This window comes from Cervus elaphus, chromosome 12 (genome assembly GCF_910594005.1).
Source record: "Cervus elaphus chromosome 12, mCerEla1.1, whole genome shotgun sequence".
Lineage (NCBI taxonomy): Eukaryota > Metazoa > Chordata > Mammalia > Artiodactyla > Cervidae > Cervus > Cervus elaphus.
In genome coordinates, this window is record NC_057826.1 from 86,045,500 (window position 1) to 86,059,066 (window position 13,567).

At 49.5% G+C, this 13,567-nt stretch overlaps 1 protein-coding gene across 1 annotated transcript in view; it reads right to left on the bottom strand.

Annotated features, from left to right (window-relative positions):
* Nucleotides 1-13,567, bottom strand: part of SMAD3 (SMAD family member 3) — a 128,512-nt gene that overhangs the window by 27,067 nt on the left and 87,878 nt on the right. The window lies entirely within an intron of this gene.

Genomic DNA, 13,567 nt, shown 5'->3' on the forward strand with positions numbered 1-13,567 from the left:
CCCCGTCCAAGGCTCTCGCCCCTAGCTCAGAGCTCAGGCCTACATGGTCATCTATGAGCAGAGCTGCGACCCCACTCCAGGCCTGGTTCTGCCTCGGTCCCCAGAGCCCAGCTCGGCCCAACCCACCACCCACGGCAGTGTCCTGTCCCCGTGCAAACCACGTCTTCTGTGGTGACTTGGCCTCTGAGCAGTTGGCCTGGTGCCCACCGCACTCCCCCAGGCTAAAATGTGGTCCCTGATGGACCAGTGGTGTCCGTCCACGGGAGCTCTTCTAAAAGGCAAAACCAGAGAGCCTGCCCCAACCCATTACATCAGAATCTTCCTCTAAAATCCCCGGGTCACCGGCCCGAGGGAAAGTTGGAGCAGTGCCATAGGCTGTGAAGACTAGGGAGCTGGAGTGGCAGGGGCACCATCAGCCAAGAGTCAGGTGGGAAACAGGGGGCTTCTGAAAGATGCGAGACTCCAGGGACAACCAGGGTTAGACGGGTGAGGAGAGTCCTTATACACACAGAATCCTTTACCAAGGGATTTCCCTGGTGGCCCAGTGGCTGAGACTCCATGCTTGCAATGCAGGGGGCCCGAGTTCAATTGCTGGTTGGAGAACTAGATACTGCACGCCATCAACTAAAGGTCCTGCATGCCACAACTAAGACTTGTGCAGCCAAATTACAAAGATGAAGAAGGGGGGAAAAAAAGGAATGCTTTATCTAATGAGTATTTCATGAATTCCTACTTTGTGTGGCACGAGGGATACAGTGGTGAGGGAAAGAGATGAAAAGAGGCCACAAAGCGCTTCCACGGAGCTTCCATGGGCAAGGCCGACATTAATCTACTAATCAGGTCAGCGACAATGACAGGCGAAGGGCAGGGAGCTGCGAGCGCATACGACGCTGGGGACGATGCTTCACTGAAGGGTGAGACAGGGCATCTCTGATGGGATGGTGGTTGACCAGAAGGTCTAAAAGGCAAGTACGCAGACAAAGGGGACTGGGAGGAGGACATTGCAGGTAGAGAGAGGAGCGTGTGCTAAGGTTCTGAGAAGGTGGAGAGCACGGTTCTGAGAGGAGGGAGACCAGAATGGAGGCCAGAGGGACCAGAGAGGAGGGAGGCTGGGGCAGCAGGAAGGCGTGCCTCTGCCGGGTCTCAGACTCCATGATGAGAGGTTCTGCTTCTTCCTAAGAGCCACAGGAACCCTCTGAGATGTGTAAGTGGGAAGAGTGTGTGTGCCTGTGTGTAAGAAATTCTGGCTGTGGGGACAAGCAGACTGGGGGCAGGGGTGGTGGAAGCGTCCAGAGTGGATGAGACGGGGAATTCTCTGGTGGCCCACTGGTTAGACTCCCCCCTGCTTTCACTGCTGAGAGCCCAGGTTCGATCCCTGGTTGGGGAACTAAGATCCCACAAGCCGCGTTGCATGCCCCCGGCCACAAAAAAAGAGTGGATGTGATGGGTACTCTTATATAGAGAGAGCCCCCCAAAGGCAGTACTGCCCTTCCTACAAGAAGGCTCATCTTTGGACCCCACTGGTCAGCGGGCAGGACGTTTCTGACAGCTGGGCAGGGCTGGTGGAGAGGCATTTGAAGCTCTCTGTCCCTGTCCCCATTCAACTGAGGGCACCTGTCTTCCTGAGAAAAAAAAAAAAAGGAATTTATGGACACTGTGAGGGAGGGGCCAGCCAGATGCCAACAGAAGCACCAACCAAAGAGACAAAAACAAGAATCTAGTCAAACTCTCTGAGTCACTGGCCTGGGCAGGGGGAAGGACAGACAGGTCAGAGCTGGGCTATGGCAGAGGGACTGCCGGGAGCTGCTGACTAAGGGCGACTCCAAGGATGTAATTACCTCCCTCCCGTGGGGCCCCAGACCAAGGAACCCCAACAGCCCCAAAACAGTAATTAGCAGGCAGAACGAGAGAAGGCAGCCTGGGACTCGCCCCTGAGACACGGAAGGCAGACGGCCAGATGCGGAGTCATGAGACCTGGGGTCAAGACGAGGTTCTGCTCTTCCGGCTGTGAGACCCTGGGCAAGTCGTGAGGTCTGTGGGCCCCTCGGTTACCTCATCTGTAAAATGGGAACATTCTCCGCCCACCGCTGCCCTTGACCTCACGCAATTTTCAGTATTCACTCAAAAGTGCTTTCTAGGGGCTTCCCTGGGGGCTCAATGGTGAAGAATCTGCCTGCCAATGCAGGAGACACAGGTTGACTCCTGGTCTGGGACGATCCCATACGCCACAGAGAAACTAAGTCTGTGCACCTCAACTATTGACCCTGCACTCTAGAGCCCGGGAACCACAGCTACTGAGTCTATCCACCCCAACGCCTGAAGCCGACACGCCCTAGAGCCCATGCAGGAGACCCCACTGGAATGTGAAAAAGCCCACATTCTAGCAAAAAAGCCCACATCCAGCAACGAAGACGCAGCACAGCCAAAAATAAATAAATAAGTAAAACTATTATTTTTAAAAAAGTGCTTAGTGAAGTACCAACCAGTGAGCGTTACTCTTCCACATCACAATGGACCCTCTCCAAAGCCAGCCCTGGATAAGTGAGGTGAGCTGTGGGGCGGAGGGGGAGAGAAAGGGGGTGTGGGAGGTGACTAGTGGGGACAGAGAAGGCCTTAGCTGCTCCTATTGTCTTGAAAACCACTGTGCGCCCACAGAGAGGGACGTGGCCACATTCCCTCTTCAGGGTTTGCCAAAATCCCCTGAAAAGAGACAGCTGAACATCTGGAGTGGCCTCCGCATAGAGTCCTTGGAAAGATGCTCAGACCAGCAGGAAGGAGTGAGGTTGTGCAGGGAGTCCCCCTTTCCTACCTGGTTGATGGAAGTTTTTTTGTTTTTTTTTTTAATGCAGCACTATTTACAATTGCCAGGACATGGAAGCAGCCAAAATGTCCATTGATGGAGGAGGACTGGATAAAGAAGATATGGTGTATATATTACAACAGAATATTACTCAGCCATAAAAAAGAACAAAATGATGCCATTGACTGTGACATGGATGGACCTAGAGACTGTCACACTGAATGAACTAAGTTAGACAAAGACAAATGTTATATGATATCACTTATACATGGAATCTAAAAAAATGATACAAAAGAACCTATTTACAAAACAGAAATAAGAGTCATAGATGTTAAAAAAAAAAAAAAAGTAACACAGGGCAGGAAGAGGGTGATGGCGGACAACAGAAGAGGAGCCCCCCCCTTCCATGGGACAGACAACCTGAGACAGAGAGCAAAAGGCCAAACTCCGTCAGCTGTGCATGGGGCCTGGGTCTTAGCAGGGAAGGTGGGGGACAGGACACTCTGGGCACTCCTGGTGCAGAGGGGTGCCCACCCGTCACCCTAATGGCCTAACCCCCAGGACCCCTAACAGCCGAACCAGAGACCCAGAGGGGCCCAGGGCCCCACGCCTGCTCGGGGGCCTGCCAGGGGGAGAAGGGCGCAGAGTGGGTAGAAATGGGAGGCCTTGGGACGCACAAGGCCTCTACATGCCTTGTGAGGATGCAGCCCTCATGGGTTCGGGTAGTTGACGGGCGGAAGGAGAGTCGAGGAGGGCAGAAGGCATATCACATTTGCAGGCAGAGGCCTCAGTGTCCTGACTCCTCATCCAATCCCTTCTGGGTTACATGGGTTGTTTCTTCTCAGGGCCTAAAGATCCTGGCTGTCTACCTGCAGTATTACAGCAGACAAAACTCCAAACATAGAGGAAGCAGCAAGGAGCAAGAAGGGGGTGGTTATAAATGGGAGGGGGTATGAGACTGGGAAGGGGTGGCGGAGGAGGGGGAGGGGACAAGGGATAGAGGACGGGAGGGAGGTGGAGGAGAGGAGGCAAGTGGTGGAAGGTGGGAGGGAGATAGATGGAGGAGGGGGAGGAGAGGAAGAGAAACAAGGGGGGTGGAGTGGGGTGGGGTGGGGGTGGGGAGTGGTGAGGGGAGGGGCAGGGGTGGGAGAGACTAGGAAAGTCTTTGGTCAAATACAACAAACCGGATGGATGCATTTCTCTCTGTCCTGCCCAAGACAATGAGTAGAAGAGCAGATCAGACAAAATTGGAAAGCAGCTGGCCAAATGGGAACAGACTTAGCAGAGTGACGAGAGCTGAGACCAATCGTCATCAGAGGACACCAACAGAAGTGATTCCCATTGGGCCTCAAAACCTGGGAAGACTCAGGAGTTGGAGGCACCACACACGTGTCAGGACTCGGCTGAGAATAGGAAGATGGGGCTAAAGTCTGCGGAAGAGGCTGGCAGGTCCCAGCTCTTTCCCTGCCAGCCTCCCCACAAACAGGACCTCCCCAGGCCTGCCAGAGACAGGTCTGCTCTCTATGGAAAATGATCCAGACAGCAGCTCTGGATGGGGTCACAGGGCACAGCTGGGGGTGAAGTCAGACAAGGGTTAGAAACAGGATTTCGTGAATGCTCCCTTGTTCACCAGGCACCCAGGACAGTGGCAGTCAGGCCCGTGCCCCACTCCCACCTGTAGAGGAATTAAACAGCTGAGCCCAGGAGAAAAGACCTGCGACACTGACATCTGGGGATCACCCAACAGAACGACCCAGTCCCTGCAAGCCTGCCCCCCAGGGAAGCCCGTTTGCCAACAGGCCCCTCCCATCGCCATGCACTGAGCAGGCACTCAGCTTTTCATTGCTACTCTCTCATAGAGATGCACATCCGGAATCCCCACAGAGACACACATAAGTGGGGGAGGAAAAAAAAGAAATCTGAGACAATGTAGGGAGCAGAAGAAAACTTCCAAACAAAATGAAACGAAACAAAAACTACTCTCAGGGAGACAAGTCACTGGAATCCTAAAACAGGAACATGTGCAAACTACTGAAAAACATTCCTGGAAATAAAATATAAGAATATAAATTAAAAACTCAAGAGAGCTTTTCACAGACTTCTTGAGCTTTTAAACTACATACATGAATTATTTTAATAGTATAAAGTTTTTTAAACCAAGGAAGGTACAATAATCAAGGTACAGATCAATGGACACTCATAGAGTCCAGAAACAGCCACATAGATATGATCCACTGGTTTCTGAAAAAGGTCCAAAGATAATTTAGTAATGAGACAGAAGAGACCACTTTCAACAAATGGTGCTAGAACAACTGGACGGCCATATGCGAGGAAAATAAGATGCAATCTACACCTTGTACCTTATACAGAAATTAACTAAGGTGGGTCATAATATAAAGCTTTAAACTATACATCTTCTAGAAGAAAACATAGGAGAATATCTTTGTGGCCGTGGGATGGGCAAAGATACTACATCAGAAACATATTCCAATTTTTTTTAAAGTTGATGAACTGGACATCATCAAAGCCTAAGCCTCTGGTGTTTGAAAAGACCCTGTTAAGAGAATAAAAAAGACAAGCCACAAATTAGGAGAAAATATTTGCAAAGAATATATTTGATGGGGCTTCCTTTGTAGCTCAGTTGGTGAAGAATCTGCTTGCAATGCAGGAGACCCCAGTTCAATTCCTGGGTCAGGAAGAACCCTTGGAGAAGGAAATGGTAACACATTCCAGTGTTCTTGCCTGGGAAATCCCATGGATAGAGGAATCTGGTGGGCTATAGTCCGTGAGGTTGCAAGAGTCAGATACAACTTAGTGACTAAACCACCAACATATTTGATAAAAGACCTATTTCCAGAATACATAAAGAACTCTGAAAACTCACTAATAAGAAAACAAACAACCCAACTATTAAAAAACAAAACAGGTAAGTGACTTGAACAGACACTACACAAAAAGACATAAATGTGGCCAAAAAGGAGGATGAAACGATGCTTGACATCATTAGTCATTAGAGAAGTGCAAACTAAAACCATGAGATGCCATTCCATCATTACTAAAACAGCTACTACTGAAAAGACTGCCATGTCCTGGCAGGGATGTAGAGCAACTAAAACTTCATATGTTGCTGGTGGGAATGTAAAATGGTACAACTACTTTGAAAAACAGCTTAGAAATTTCATAAAAGTTCAAAATATAAACCCACCATATGATCCACCCAGTCCACTCTGTGAAGTCTTACCCGAGAGCAATGAAGGCATCTGTCCACACAAACCTGTGTGCATGAATGTTCATCCCCACTGTATTCATAAAGGCCCCAAACTGGAGATGACCCAATGCTTCTCAACAAGCGAATGAATAAGCAAACTGAAACAGCCATACAAAGTCAAGTAACAAAAAAGGATGAACCACTGATACAAATAACGTGGATGAATCGAAAAACAGTCATTCTCAGTGAAAGAAGCCAGGTGGGATTCTGTTTGTATAACATCAATACAGTAAAGTCAAGGGACAGTGCAACCTTACATTTGCATGACAGCAAGCAGATCCGCGGTCGTCTCAGGATGGGGTTGGAGGGGGATGGGAGAGGGGGCTTATCAAGGAATAAAGCTGATGGTTGGTACCTTGACTCCTGGTGGTGGGTTTTTTTTTTAATTGAAGGATAATTGCTTTACAGAATTTAGTTGTTTTCTGTCAAACCTCAACATGAATCAGCCATTGGTATACATATATCCCCTCCCCATCTGCCTCCCCATCCCACCCCTCTAGGTTTACACAGAGCCCCTGTTTCACTTTCCTGAGCAGTACAGCAAATTCCCCTTGGCTATTTTACATGTGATAATGTAAGTTCCATGTTACTCTTTCCATACATCTCACCCTCTCCTCCCCTCTCCCCATGTCTGTTAAGTCTGTTCTCTATGTCTGTTTCTCCATTGCTATCCTGCAAATAAATTCTTCAGTACCATTTTTCTAGGTCCCATATATATGCGTAGAATATGATATTTATCTTTCTCTTTCTGACTCACTTCACTCTGTATAATAGGTTCTAGGTTCATCCATCTCATCAGAACTGACTCAAATGTGTTCCTTTTTGTGGCAGAGTAATATCCATTGTGTATATGTACCATAACTTCTTTATCCGTTCATCTGTCGATGGACATCTAGGTTGCTTCCATGTTCTAGCTATTGTAAACAGTGCTGCAATGAACAATGGGATACATGTGTCTTTTTTCAATTTTGGCTTCCCCAGGGTATATGCCTAGAAGTAAGATTGCTGGGTCATATGGTGCTTTTATCCCTGGTGGTGGTTTTGCAGGCATATACACAGGTCACAATTGACCAAACTGTACACTGAGAAAACATGCAGTTTGTTGTATGTCAAATATACCACAATTTAAAAAAAAAAAAAAAAAGAACTCTGGGACTTTGGACTTAGATAAACCTGGATTCAAATACTGACTGTCTCTGGTCAATAGCTGGGTAAACTTGATCAGATTGCTTAATGTCTTGGCCTTAATTATCTTTCATCTTATATAAGTCACTCTGCTGGATTGCTGAAAGGACTAAATGACATTCCAGGGAAGCTTTTGGCAAATAGTCAGGACACAATACATGGCATCAATCCACTGTCATTTTTGTAGTCTCACTATTACTACACCATCACCATGACAGCGCCCGGAAGAGAAAGGTCCCGAGTAGGAGCTCTAGGACACCAGGCCCCTCCCCTGCCTGGGCCATCTGGGTCCACAGCCCTGGAGGCCACGTGAGGCTTTGGGTAGCCTGGTGTTTCCAGTCTTCACAAGACTCTTGTGCTCCTTATCTCAGAGCAGCCTCTCCGAGATGCAGCTGGGTCATAAGGCAAGTGTTGTATTGGTCCCGCCTCACCCCATCGAGAGGAAAGGCGCCCCTCCTAGCACCACACAGCTGTCTGCACCCAGGTCATAGCTACAGGGCAGGTCTCCTGGCTGCCAGGCCAGGCCTGATGGTGCGGAGGGGCACTCTCCAGCTCCTGAGCACACGACCACCGGTCTGGCTTGGCAGTATCCTCAAGAAGTCACTGGGGGGCTTCCCTGGTGGTCCAGGGGTTAAGAATCTGCCATCCAGTGCAGGGGACATGGGTTCAATCCTTGGTCGGGGAGTGAAGACCCCACGTGCCATGGGGCAAGTAAGCCAGTGTGCCCCAACTACTGAGCCCTGTGCCTCAACTAGAGAGGCCCGCACACTGCAACGAAAATCCCGTGTGCCACAAATAAGACCCATGGAGCCACAGAAATAAACAATAAATATTCAGAAAAAGAAGAAGTCATCTAGCTCATGCCCCTGCTTCTGGGCTGTACAATCCGCAACCTCATGACGAGGCGGGCATCCCACTCACGTCCTTTTCTCATCACTGACTACTCCTTTGGGTTCAGGGCTGCACAGAGCCAGCCCGTAGTGTTCCTTCTCTCCCTCTGTCCCACTCAAAACACCCAGTAATGCTTACCAAAGGATTAATAGTGAACTGGGAGTTTCAGCTGCTGGATCTAATTTAGTCCATGTGTCCGGTACACACCCTCCCAGCCTTACAGGGCACCGGGCCCGTTTTAAGCAAGTCCAATAAATAAGTCTTAATTCTGAGCTGATGTTATCATAAACATGCTCCACTGCAGAACAGGGTCTATTTACAACCTGCCCCTCTCCCTGATCCAGTCCTTTCTCGGCGTAGCCCAAGACCAGCTGCTGGGGCTGAGAGCACAGTCCGCCTCTGGGCTGAGGTCTTGTCCCACACCCAGCAGCTTCCTGATGAGAGACCCTCAAGAGTTTCTCCAGCAATGCTCTCAAGCTCCTCTGACAGAGGTTTTATTCCTTAAATATATTCTTCACCAGCCGAGCCATTTCCTATGGCAGGAAATTAGGTTTCCTCCCATTGGCTCCAAGTGGGGCCTGTAAAGTGTCCCAAAATGGTGGTGGGAGCCGCAGCCAAGGCCATGGACATGCCAAGGTCCTGAGCCGACGGTGAAGCGGAGCCCGCCCGTGCACTCGGGCAGGGAGGCAGGCCCGGGGCCCACACGCCTTCACGTCCCTGTGACCAGAGCTCTGAGGCCCGCAGCCCTCTGGGGGCCGACATGAAACCGGCAGACATGGACGTGAGGCTGGGAGATGAGGAGCAGAGCACATAGCTCCAGAGACACCCCGGGATCCAGTCACAGCACGAACTATACGCGGGGCAACTGCTGCATGTGCATGCGTGTGTGCTCAGTCATGTCCAAGTCCTCTGACCCCGTGGACTGTAGCCCGCCAGGCTCCTCTGTCCATGGGATATTCCAGGCAAGAATACTGGACGGAGTTGCCATTTCCTTTTCCAGGGGATCTTCCCAACTCAGGGATCTAACCTGCATCTTGTGCATCTCCTGCATTGGCAGGCAGGTTCTTTGCCAGTGAGCCACCGAGGAAGACCGGGCACACTGCTACTATGTGAGAATACAAAGACGGCCCAACCCCAGTGCACCCTGCCTTCCCCGAGTTCAGAGAACTAACGGGGCTTGACCAAGGTCATGTAACTTGTACAGGAGCAAGGCCAGAACTCAGACCCAGACCTGGGTTGAGAAATGGAGGGTGGCATAAACAGTCCTTTTTCCCGTGCTGTCCCATGCTGCCTCCCTACCAGGGAAACTGACTTCTTATCCATCATCAAAGAGCTACTGAATACCCACCAAATCTCAGGCGCCAGAGCAGAAGTGAACAAAAAGCAAATTTGTTAATACTTCAGGTGAAGCCTATTTTACTTAAAACACATACACACAACTAAACTTTCTAGCTTCTTCCAGAGACCAGCTTTTTTTTTTCCAATTTGCTCATTGAGTAGTAACAGTTCCTTTGTTTCTACCTGGCCTTTGAGCACCAGTGGTCTCTCTGAGATCTGCTGCTCTGCCTCTCCTTCATACGTAAGTATCAGAATGTTCCTTTCCCTCTTCCATGCCAAGGATGGCCCAGGACAACTGTCTGACAGAGCAGCAAATATGCTGCTGCTGCTGCTAAGTCGCTTCAGTCGTGTCCGACTCTTTGTGACCTTATGGATGGCAGCCCACCAGGCTCCCCTGTCCCTGGGATTCTCCAGGCAAGAACACTGGAGTGGGTTGCCATTTCCTTCTCCGCAGCAAATATGAAAGCCCTGCAAATAGTCCTGCTGAGAGGACCACTGGATTTAGGGGTTCACCCAGGATCCTCTCCCTTTGGTCAACACAGCCAAAACCAGGACTTCCCTGGTGCTCCAGTGGTTAAGACTCTGCCTGCCAATGCAAGGAACACAGGTTCGATCCCTGGTGCAGGAAGATCCCACCTACCAGGAGCAACTAAGCTTGAGCACCACGACTACTGAAGCCCGAGTGCCTAGAGACCACGCTCTGCAATAAGGCACTGCAACGAGAGGCCCTCGCTCACCACAACTGGAGAAAGCCCACGAGCAGCAACAAAGATCCAGTATAGCCACACACACACACACACACACAAAAAAAAACCACAGCTAAAACCAAAGCATCCTTTGTTCCAGGCAGAAATGCTATGCAGGGTCACATGTTGAGTCAAGGGGCTGCAGGTGACAAGCCACAGAGGTCTAGCATTTAAGGAACGAAGCGTTCCTGGTCAGCTAAGCCCTGGCTAACTGTCTACCTGAAAACTCACTCTGGAGAACTGCAGACAGCTGGGACTTGACCTTGAGCGCATCCTGACCAGTTCCTTCCTTCTGTGGTTGAGGAAACAGACTGATAGATTAAGCACTTCAAGGTCACCCAGCAAGTGAACACAGAGCGAGAAGGTGGTCGCCCAGCTGTTATTTCACAGCAGCCAGAACTCGCTGCTGCTGAAGTCTGAAAAACACACGAGTCCACATTCGCCCTCAGTACACTGACTGCAACAAAACATATTAATGATTTTTCTTTATTGTATTGAATCTTAAGTTGCCCAGAGTTCTCAATCTTCAGGATGACAAATATTTTTTAAAAACTGGGTCTGAGCACTTGGTCTAGGTGAAGGATGTGTGCTATAATTCCTGTCCCATCAGTGCAACCTTCTGAAAGTTACATTAAAAGAACCTGTTACAAACAGAAAGAAATTTAGCTGTATATTGAATCTACTATTCCCCAAATCTTTTCAAAGTTTACTTTGGTTGTTAAGAGTTTAAATAAAAAGCAACACTTCCAACATCAGCTCCTTATCATCTGGTGCCATAAAGGAAGAATCTGGTATGGGGGAGAGGGGGGTGGTCCCCAAATCTCCGGATAACTGAGATTTCCCTGTAACCCCACCATAGCGACCACACGCTCCAGCCCATTTCGTACGTGTCCTCAGCAAGTTCTGTTAAGTACACTAAGCACGTTTTTTTTAAATGTTCCAGTTTAGATTGGCCTGTGAGGAGCTGAGAACAGAATTTCACAAGCCCTGATACCAGTCACTGAACCACTTCACCAAGAACAACCCAATTCCCATCTGAACTTGCCAATGGGTAATAGCTGGTGCTTCAGGCCGCCACACTGGGGGACAACCCATCCGATGCCAGGCTGAAGCCCCCAGTACTGTGCTCCGGACCAGAAACCGGCTCTCACTCCTCCCCCACTGGACTGATGTCTCCCCTCCCCGCTGAGAGCTTTCCAGAGTGGCTGGCTCAGATCTGTGACAAGTGCTCCAAGCAGATGGGGCCCGAATGTGAGCCCCAAAGGTGGGAGGACCCCCTGGGCAAACCCTGGAAGGAAGAAGCCAAGGAACACCTCGTCCTGCCCACTGCGGCGGGTGGGCCCCACAGGAAACACATTATCTGGACCTCAGGGCCTCCCTCCTCCCAAGGGGCCAGGGATGCGTGGAGGGCGTACACTTTCTACAGAAGACAGAGGCTGATCTGGAGAAAGTTCACTTAATTACAGTCATCTGTAAAGCATATGTACACCAAGAATCTTTCAACATCGGGCTGTGAGTAAGGGGAGCCCAGTCCCCTCCTCACCCCGGTTGCTCAAGCTCAGCTTTCCCGACACTTGGGGGCAGATCACTCTATGTTGGGGTAGAGAGGAGCCGCAGCTGTCCTGTGTCGTAGGGTATTTAGCAGCATCCCTGGCCTGTCCCCACTAGATGCCAGTTCCACCTCACCTCGCAGCTATAATAACCAAAATCATCTCCAGATCTCGCCAAAGGTCCCTGAGGGGGCAAAGTACTCCCCTGGGTTCCTTGAGAACCTGTGGGCTATGGAAATACTCTGGGCATGGGCACAGGTTGGGGGAAACAGAAGCAATTTCCACCTCAAAGCAAGTGTCAGCCTGGACTTCGCACTCATCATCTCCCTGGATACAGGGATTCTGTGGGGTGGGTCTCCTCAATCCCATTTTTCAGGTGAAAGATTCACGTGGCATTGAGTGACTTGCTCAAAGTTGCCCAGATGAACTAGAAGTGGTGCCTGACTTTGTAAGCTGGGATCACACCCCAAACCCAGCTCCCCATGCCTGCAAAGCACAGTGATCATTCTGTTTGAACCAGAGGTTCTCCGTGAGACCATGATCATGGTACCCTCTGGTCCCCCTCACCCATGCAAAGAAAGTAGTTACATCTGGGAGGCAGAGGGGAAGAAGGAAGACAGGAGGAAAAGGAGTGTTTCATGTGGAATCTTTCTATTTCACAGCTTTGGTGTTCAGAAACTTTTTTTTTCCTCCAAGAACCAACTTAAGGGGATTACTTTTTTCTTGGCAGTATCACAGAGGTTTCACACTGGAAAGGGAAGATGTGACAGAAGTCTGGGTTGGTCTCTGGTTACCGAAATAAGGGGGAAAGAACTGTTGCCAGGCTTCACGGAACTTTCTGGATGGCCATTTCACTCTGCCAGTTAATATTCACTAAGAATGGAATTAAGCAAGAAGATCATGTATTTGTTTATTTTTAAAGAGATCACTCACAGAATGTTCAGGATACTCATAGCCCTTGGCCATGTTCTGATGGGCTTAAGGCAAAAAGTACACTTCAGCCCAGCTTTTATTACAACCCCCACCCCAAAAGCTCACTTCACAAAATACAGGGAGTTTGAAATGGAATTGTGAGTTCAGGTGTGTTTAGATACTTCTCATTCTACTGGGTGACTCTGGCCTCCTGTGGCCCTGGTTCTGCATGCAGCATGGCTATTCACATAGCCCACACTTAAAGGGTCCCTGCTTCCAAACTGCTCTGGAGAAATGGATTCATTTGTATTTTCAATATGGGGGGAAAGAAGAGAAAATGGCAGCCTGAAGCCAAGAGGACAGACTCACACAAGAAGACAAAAGACTTCCTTCTCTATCTGACAACATGGCACTCCATGAGCAGTTGGGGAAAGAGATTTACTAGGCTCCACAGTTTAACTTTGGAGGGAAAAGTTTTAAAAAAGGGTGGGGGGCGCTCGGGGAGCAGCTTTTGGAGACTGTTAGATCATTATCTCGGCTTAGACCCTTTTTTCTGAAGAAGAGAAAACCGGGGCTTGAACTACAGATCAGCCTTCCACTAATAAAAGCCTGTAGACTGAGAAATGTCTTTGATCTCTTACAAAATAAAAAGGCAGGGCTCCAAAGAGTCACCTCCCCTGACAACTGCTATTTCTCTTGTCTTATCTGCCAGTGAACTTCAATATTAGCTCACTTCGCTAAACAAACAACTCTTATTACGGGACTCTTAGTCATTCTGTTTTTCACTTTCTTCCAGCAGAAACCATTAAGGTCTGAGTGGCCTCTCCGGGGCTGTCTTTTCCCAGACCCAGTTCCCAGCCTTCCACCTCCCGCCCCA